This window comes from Erythrolamprus reginae, unplaced genomic scaffold, assembly GCF_031021105.1.
Source record: "Erythrolamprus reginae isolate rEryReg1 unplaced genomic scaffold, rEryReg1.hap1 H_1, whole genome shotgun sequence".
Classification (NCBI taxonomy): Eukaryota; Metazoa; Chordata; class Lepidosauria; order Squamata; family Dipsadidae; genus Erythrolamprus; species Erythrolamprus reginae.
The window spans coordinates 1581594-1590169 of NW_027248462.1; the positions used below are offsets into that span (position 1 = coordinate 1581594).

General features: G+C 41.3%; 1 long non-coding RNA gene across 2 annotated transcripts in view; it reads right to left on the minus strand.

Annotated features, from left to right (window-relative positions):
• Positions 1-8576, minus strand: part of LOC139155263 (uncharacterized) — a 53792-nt gene that overhangs the window by 16698 nt on the left and 28518 nt on the right. The window contains exons 4-6 of one of the 2 annotated variants that reach the window (XR_011557057.1): positions 7874-8045; positions 6539-6684; positions 2586-2692 (exon numbers count right to left, since the gene is read on the minus strand). This is a non-coding gene — a long non-coding RNA (uncharacterized lncRNA). The remainder of the gene's footprint in view (positions 1-2585; positions 2693-6538; positions 6685-7873; positions 8046-8576) is intronic. The other variant, XR_011557056.1, reaches the window with a different exon arrangement.

An 8576-nucleotide genomic window follows, 5' to 3' on the forward strand; every position in this document is an offset into this window, starting at 1 on the left:
CGCTCTGTATGGGGAGCCCTTGCAGAGCAAGCCAAAGGATTGTAACATATTTTTTGCTGATAAAATTGCTCAGATCCAGGCAGACCTAGACGCTGATTGGATAACAGAGTCGACTGATAACGAGTCAGTCGAGGTGACTGGGGCCCATCCTTGTCCATCTGTCTGGGAAGAGTTTGATCTGGTGACACCTGATGAAGTGGACAAGGCCATTGGAGCTGTGAGTTCCGCCACCTGTTTGCTGGATCCGTGTCCCTCCTGGCTGGTTTTGGCCAGCAGGGAGGTGACACGGAGCTGGGTCCAGGAGATTGTCAACGCTGCTTTGGGGAGGGGATCCTTCCTGGCTCCCTACAAGGAGGCACTTGTGCATCCTCTCCTCAAGAAGCCTTTCCTGGACCCAGCCATTCTCAACAACTATCGCCCAGTCTCCAACCTTCCCTTTGTGGGGAAGGTTGTTGAGAAGGTGGTGGCACTCCAGCTCCAGTGGTCCTTGGAAGAAGCCGATTATCTAGGCCCTCAACAGTCGGGTTTCAGGCCTGGCTACAGCATGGAAAATTATTTTGGTCGCGTTGATGGATGATCTCTGGCAGGCCCGGGACAGGGGTTTATCCTCTGTCCTGGTGCTCGTTGACCTCTTAGTGGCTTTCGATACTATCGACCATGATATCCTTCTGCGTCGGCTGTAGGGCCTGGAGTGGGAGGCACTGTCCTTCAGTGGTTCTCCTCCTATCTCTCCGGTCAGTCGTAGTCGGTATTAGTGGGGGTGAGAGGTTGACCTCTAGGTCTCTCCTTGTGGGATGCCTCAGAGATTGGTCCTCTCCCCCCTGCTATTTAATATTTACATGAAACCACTGGGCAAGATCATCCAGGGGAATGGGATGAGGTATCATCAGTATGCTAATGATACCCAGCTGTACATCTCCACCCCATGTCCAGTCAACGAAGCAGTGGAAGTGATGTGCCGGTGCCTGGAGGCTGTTAGGGTCTGGATGGCTGTCAACAGACTCAAACTCAACCCTGATAAGACGGAGTGGCTGTGGGTTTTGCCTCCCAAGGAGAATTCCATCTGTCTGTCCATTACCCTGAGAGGGAATAACTGACCCCCTCAGAGAGGGTCCACAACTTGGGCGTCCTCCTCGATCCACAGCTAACATTAGAGAACCATCTTTCAGCTGTGGTGAGGGGGGCATTTGTCCAGGTTCACCTGGTTCACCAGTTGCAGCTCTACCTAGACTGGGAATCGCTGCTCACAGTCACTCATGCCCTCATCACCTCGAGGTTCGACCACTGTAACGCTCTCTACATGGGGCTACCTTTGAAGAGTGTTTGGAAACTTCAGATTGTGCAGAATGCAGCTGCGAGAGCAATCATGAACTTTCTCAGATATGCCCATGTCACATCAACACTCTGCAGTCTGCATTGGTTGCCGATCAGTTTCCGGTCACAATTCAAAGTGTTGGTTATGACCTATAAAGCCCTTCATGGCATTGGACCAGAATAACTTCGGGACCACCTTCTGCCGCATGAATCCCAGCGACCGATTAGGTCCCACAGAGTTGGCCTTCTCCGGGTTCCGTTGACGAAACAATGTCATCTGGCGAGACCCAAGGGAAGAACCTTCTCTGTGGCAGCCCCGACCCTCTGGAATCAACTGCCCCCAGAGATCAGGACTGCCCCCACCCTCCTTGCCTTTCGCAAACTCCTAAAAACCCACCTCTGCCACCAGGCATGGGGAAATTGATTTCCCCTGGCCGTTCCATTTTACATATGGTTTGTTTGGGGTGTATGACTGTTTTTATATTAAGGGTTTTAACTATTTTTTAATCATTGGATTTGTACTGTGCTTTGCTGTTGTGAATCGCTCCAAGTCTTTGGAGAGGGGCGGCATACAAATCTAATAAATAAATAATACATAAAATCTAAAAGGAAATTTTCTGGCTTCAGTTTCATATTTAAGAATATTTTGAAAGCAAAAATTAGATCTTTGCTTTATTGTAAATTCACTGGAGATGACAAAAGCACTCTCTTAGGAATTCTGAAAAAATTAAAATATAAAACAGATGCTCAGCGTGAAAACACTTCTATCACATAATTATGAAGTTGATTTCCCCTCCAAATGCTTCAAAGACTCTCTAAAAGGATGCGGATTACTAGTTGTCAAGAAGGAATATAAATTCTTCTATTCTGCACTATTCTGTCAGAGCTGAAGAAGCTTCTTGGATGAGAACTTAAACTTTTTAAGAAGAAAAATTAAAAAGTCCAGTTGCCTCTTGAAAAAAAAAATCACCTTTGGGATAACTCAGAAGAATATTGGCATGTTAGAACCAATTCAGGGCAGGGACTAATGGCCTTTGACACCCAGTTTCTTATTTATCATTTATTATTTGTTTGGAATTATTAGTAGAAGTAGTATTTAAAATATAATAATATCTATATATTCAATATAAAGTAATATAGTGTCGTGATATTAGCTGTATGATAATCCTGATCTACATTATTTGGAGAAACTCTAGATCTTTCATCTAGGGAAGCATTTAAGAAAAAGCTGCACATCTCGCTTTCAAGGAAGAATAAGAAATTGTTCTTACGGAGAGACTTGGCCAAGTGCCGCGGCGACATGGAGTTCCATGTGTTCCGAATACTGAATCCCTGTCGTCTGTGGACCTGGTTCAGTCGGAACCAGGTTAGAAATGCCCTGCAGTGGTGGTGAAGAAAAGGGACGTTATTGGCAATCTGTTTGGGGTCAGCAAACCTCTACAGAGAACTGACTTGAGGCCTTTGACTGACGGCAGTGGAAATTGGCTTGCAAAAGCTGACCAAGTCGCAGCAGCTATGAATGTAAATATCAATTTGTTTTGAAGATCAGAAGTAACCTGGAAAAAGAAACTAAGAAAAGTGCTGGAGTGATAAAGAAGAAAACTAAAAGATGTGCTGGTGAGTTTTTTAGTTGAATTGAAGTTTGGGATGTTTTTTTCTGCTGAATTAATGGGAACAAAAAGACTGGGGAAAAAATAAAGACAAAGCAGCTATTGAACATTGAATGTTGCAGAGGAAAAATATAAGAGAAGGCTGTAAAAGCCCAACTTTTGAGGATTTTTATATCTAATTTTTGAATTAACTTTGAAGCAAATTTAATTAAATTTTAACATATTAATTAAGAGAAAACAGAACTGCTGGTTGGAGGAATAATTGCAATGGTGGTACATTTTCATGGATGTTTTTACAGCTGTTGACCTTCAATGGGGGAACTTTTCTGAAATCTATTGTGCAAGGAGCAATTTATTATTCTTTTGAAAGACAATTTTGATCTGTTTGAAATAGACTGAACTTTTAAGATATTGCATTGTTGGAAAGAATAAGAGATTGGAACTATAAAGGCATAAATTGAGATACTAAAAAGACTATGGAAGCAGACATCTGCTAACAGCTGGACTTTGTAATACTGTACTAAGAAATGCTGGATATTGATGACATGGAGATAAGTGTTTATGAGGAATTGGTGGTGCTTTTAAAAGACCTTTGTGATTTGAAAAAGTTATAAAAGATGCCCATTGGGACTTAAAAAGAGACTTGAATTGACAATTAGAAAGAAAAGAGAAAAAGAGCTAAAGGATAACAGTGACTTTTAAGGAGTTTAATATTACCTCTAATGAGGAAAACAAAGAACAGGGAGGAAAGGGAAATAAACATGAATTCAGAAAAGAATGAATGTTCTAATGATTTAAAAAGAGACCCTTTTGGATTGAGAATGGAAAAGGAAAGAGAAAAAGAACTAAAGAACAATGGCCTTAGGAAGCTTAATATCATTTCCAATAATGAAAACAAAGAAGAAGATAAAGAAGAAAAGATGAACTTAGGAAAGAATGACTGTTTTAATGACAAAAAGAAAAAGGACATTGTAAATGAATAATTTGATGATTATATTGCAATTCGTGATGATTTTACTGGGCTTTAAAGTAAACTAGGTTTTACTTCTGCCGCACGAATCCCAGCGACCGGTCAGGTCCCACAGAGTTGGCCTTCTCCGGGTCCCGTCGACTAAACAATGTTGTCTAGCGGGACACAGGGGAAGAGCCTTCTCTGTGGTGGCTCTGACCCTCTGGAATCAGCTCCCTCCAGAGATTAGAACTGCCCCTACCCTCCTTGCCTTTCGTAAACTCCTCAAAACCCACCTCTGTCGTCAAGCGTGGGGGAACTGAGACATCTCCCCCTGCCTATGTCGTTTTAGTGCATGATATGACTGTATGTATGTTTTTAATATTGTGGTTCCTTGTTTTTAGATTTTTTAAATGTACAATTGCTATTTTAGATTTTAAATTATTAGATTTGTCAATACATATTGTTTTTTATCACTGTCGTGAGCCGCCCTAAGTCTGCGGAGAGGGGCGGCATACAAATCTAATTATTATTATTATTATTAATAATAATAATAATAATAATAATAATAATAATAATACCGGGCTTTACAGTAAACAAATGAAAATGTGGAGAAAATATTGGTATCTATCATGTTCCTCAGCATTGTGTCCAGAAAAAAACCCATTGTAAAAGAAAACTTCTCGCAACTTCAATCAAACTTCTTTAACTTGCAAGAAATTTTCTTTTACAATGGGCTTCTCTGGACACAACATCAAGAAATGACTTTGGCTACAGTCTATAAAGAAAACTTAGATAAAATGTTCAACAGGCCGGTCTCCTAGCGAGGTCTGACTGCAAGCAGCACCAGCAGGCAACAACAAGGAGGCAACAGCAGTGATGGGACTTCCAGTGACAGAGCAACATAGCCGCTCGTCAACTGTTCACCCCTGTGGCTATGCACTTATTTTCAGCCACGCTTCCCAGGACTCTGCACCATGCTTGTTGGCCTGGCCATGCCATTGCAACTAGATGTCCTGTTGCCATTGCTGTTTACGGCCAGACTCAGCCAGGAGAGCTGACTGCTGACCAGTGGCTGGCTGGCGCTGTCCTGACAGTGCTGTCCTGACATGTCCCGCCATCTCTTGGAGCAGAACTCTGCTTCTGCTTTTGGTTGCATGCAAGGAAAGCAGCAGAAGCAGTAGAGGTTTTCTTTTTCTCCCCAAACTCTGCCAAAAGAGTGAGACTCATCCTGCTGCCACTACTTCTTGGGGTTGGACTCTGTAAGGCTTCTTGTGCCCTTGCATGCACAAATGTGACAGTCATGGCACAATGAGTCTAATCAAGACTCATTTCTGGCAGAGTTTGAGGGAGAGAAAGATTTCTTCTGCTTTTGCAGGCAAGGAAATCAGCAGAAGCAGAAGTCTTTATTTATCTCCCTAAACTCCACCAGAAATGAGTCTTTTTGAGACTTGTTGTGCCACCACCACCGCCTCTTGGAGCAGGGCTCTGCAAGGCTTCTTGTGCTGTTGCATGCATGAATGCAGCAGTGATGGCAGTGCAATGAGTTTCACAAAGACTCATTTCTGGTGGAGTTTGGGGGAGAGAAATACCTTTACTGCTTCTGCTGCTTTCCATGTATGCAGCCAAAAGAAGAAGGAGAGACCTGCTCCTTGGGGCGGCAGGACACATGAGGACAGTGCTAGCCAGCTGCTCATCAGCACACCATTCTCCTGGCTGAGTCTGGCCGCGAACAACACTGGCAGTCAATAGCAACATTTATTATTTATTATTTGGACTTCTATTTGGACTCTGTAGACTCAGGGTGGCTCACAGGAAGCTAAATACAAAATACAAAAATAAAGCATATCAGAAATCCAAAACCTAAAATGAATCTAAAACCCTGATACTTAAAAAAAAACCCCAATCATCTGTATTCATCCCATCATAATATAGATTCACATCATTGGCCAGAGTAAGATGTTAACACATCTTAGTCTAGTCTAGTAAGGAAGAAGCTACTAGGAGACTAGTAACATCTAGTCGCAGTGGTATTGCTGGAGCGACGGCCTGGTGCAGAGTCCTGGAAAGCATGGCTGGAAGCATATGTACAGCCACAGGGGCGAACAGTAAGGAAAAAGAAATAAGACCCGGACTTAATTTTAGGGAAAATACATTAGTTGTTGTTCAAATAAAAAATATCTTGTTTTTTTATTGTGTAGAAATATGAATTAGAAACAGAAGTCTACCTGTGGGTACCTATTTTTTCCAATTTTTTTTTCTTTTCAGTCACATCAACTGAACTTTTTCTTCACTGGTCAATAATTTCCAAGCTTCTTCTTGAATTATAAATTCCACATTCTTGGAAATATTACGTGAGGAATGAAGTGGAAGTTACACAATAGCACTGTGTGTCTATTTTTAAGTCTATGACTTAATTAAGTCTATGACTTAAATCCACAATTGACTTTAATTAATGATAATTCAGTTTCTGAAATCCTGTTAGTAACTGGATGATAATAAAAGAGACATCACCATAAATCATAAGTTTCTTTGATTTTGACTGTATGCTTTTAATCTCACTTATCAGTTAAAGAAACCATAGCTTATGTGTGAATCAGTCACTGGAGGAATAACCATTTCTCTTTATTAAAAATCCTCAGACATGATTTGCAATTTATCTTACCTCCTTGCTCCCTGGTAGAGTTCTCCATTACTGCATGATGGGTCATAAATTTGCATTGCAACCATAGTTCCTTCTAAGCTGAGCAGTGAGCAATTGCTCACTTAAAAATCATCATCAACTCAGAGTTTTCCAAACCTGCCCAGAAGCTGAGAGGGAAAGAGTGAGAGGGAAGGAGAGAGAGAGGAAGAGAGGAAGAGAGAGAAACAGATAGAAAAAAAGAGAGGAAGGAAAAGAGAAAGAAAAAGAATGGGAGTAAGGAAGAGAGAAAGAAAATCAAAATCTAGTTTGAAACTAGCTCAACTATTTAAGTGGCATTTTGATATTGATAGAGTTGCCCTATTATGAGCTCACTGTTATAGTCACACAGTACAGTATTTTATTTTGAAATTCTCTGAGGCAAAACAGGGTGGGTTTTTTATTTGTTTGTTTGTTTATTTATTTATTATTTCTGTGCCGCCCAGTCCCAAAGGGACTGCCGCTCAGACACTATACTTTTCCGCCCCCCCCCCCCCCCCAAAAAAAAAATAAAAATTAGAGGGAACACTGCAACTGTTCCTTCTCAGGGCTATTTTCTTTTTTCTATGCAAAAACTATCCTACTTCATTCTAATGAATTTATACTGAAACTGTTGTAAAAAGTTAGCGCCCACTCCTTTCCTAGAAAAATGAAATATTTTAAGATATCATAGGATATTAAAAAGGCAAAGTATTTCCCCTAAAAGAGAAATTTAAAAATCTTAAAGGAAACGGAAACAAAAGATCCCAGCTCCCTGCCCTCAGGAGATATTTTGGTGCCATCTTATCTATAAGACAAAAGACTGGGCCAGTCTATCTGCAAAACAAAATACATCTTTCTGTTTCTGTATGAGAAATGGGATATTTGTATAGGAACAGAAACTTCTGCAGGTCCCAAGAAGGTATAAATTAGGGGTGCCAAATTTGATTTGAGGGCTGTATCAGAGTTGTATTTGACTTGGGGGGGGGGGGGGGGCAAGGGGCATGGCCAGCTCAATATCACTCATATTGGAGGGCACCTATGGTAGCCTGAGTACTCTGCCAGTGAAAAGCATGGGCTCAGTTTTTGGTTTCGATGGCATCCTGCAACCTTCTACCAATGAAAATGCATCTTGCAAGGGTTGTGCAATCCTCCTGAACTGTGTTTTCACTGCCAGAAGTCCTTTGCTGTTTTAGGGTGGCCCCACAGGCCAGATCTAAGTACCCCATAGGCCGGATCCAGCCCACGGGCCTTGACTCTGCTACTCCTGGTATAGATATACGTCTTTCCAGACTATGTTTTCAGCTACCCAAGACTTCAAACCCCTGTGGTTCTGTTTACCATTAAACCATCCTTCCAAGCAGTCTCTATGTTCCTAGCGTCTTTCTGCTACTTGGAACTAAATCCATATGGACATTTCTTCCAATATCAAAGGTATTATTTGGAGATACCAAAGTTTTCCTTTTCTTCAGGTGTGATAATTCATTTTCTGAGATGAGTGTCAGAAATCAGTCTGCAAATAAATAGAAAGAATTTCTCACCATTGGCTGTATCCGTATATTGTATCAAGCTCAAGGGAGCCAAACTCTTGGTAAAATGATAAAAACAGCTTGTGTGATTTGTTAATCATTCAATATATTATGAAATTGCATAAACTTTGAGTTGAGAAAGCAATGCATACCAGTTTAATCATGTTAGGTCAAACACACCTGTTATATTTTATTGATTGATTGATTTAGTGGATTTGTATGCTGCCCCTCTCCAAGGACTCGGGGCGGCTCACAACATGTCAAAAACAATGTACCAAATACTTATATAAAAATCCAATTAATATAACTAATTTTTTTTAAAAAACTCTAATAAGTTTTAAAATCATTCATTAGCATTCCCACAGCAAAAACATACTACTCTCGTCAGCCAGGGGCTAGGGTCTAATGGCCCCAAGCCTGGCGGCATAAATAAGTCTTTAAGCTTTTACAGAAGGCGAGGAGGGTGCGTGCAGTGCAAACCTCTGGGGGAGCTGATTCTAGAGGGCCAGGGCCCC